Here is a 200-nt window from a genome sequence, read left to right on the forward strand (position 1 = left end):
GCTGTATAGAAATCATGACACCGCTGCAGGAGTGTGTGTGTGTTACTGGACAGGCAGGTGTGGTTTGCTGTCTGGTGTGTAATAACGAACCGCGTGCTTCAATAACGTGAGTAAACAGTTGATAAAGTTTTTTTTCAACTCCAGCTCTCCTGCCTGCATGGACGTTATGTATATGCGCATGCGCCTTGGCGCCCGTGTCC

The sequence above is a fragment of the Neolamprologus brichardi genome, chromosome 20, assembly GCF_056152115.1.
Source record: "Neolamprologus brichardi isolate AB-2024 chromosome 20, ASM5615211v1, whole genome shotgun sequence".
NCBI lineage: Eukaryota > Metazoa > Chordata > Actinopteri > Cichliformes > Cichlidae > Neolamprologus > Neolamprologus brichardi.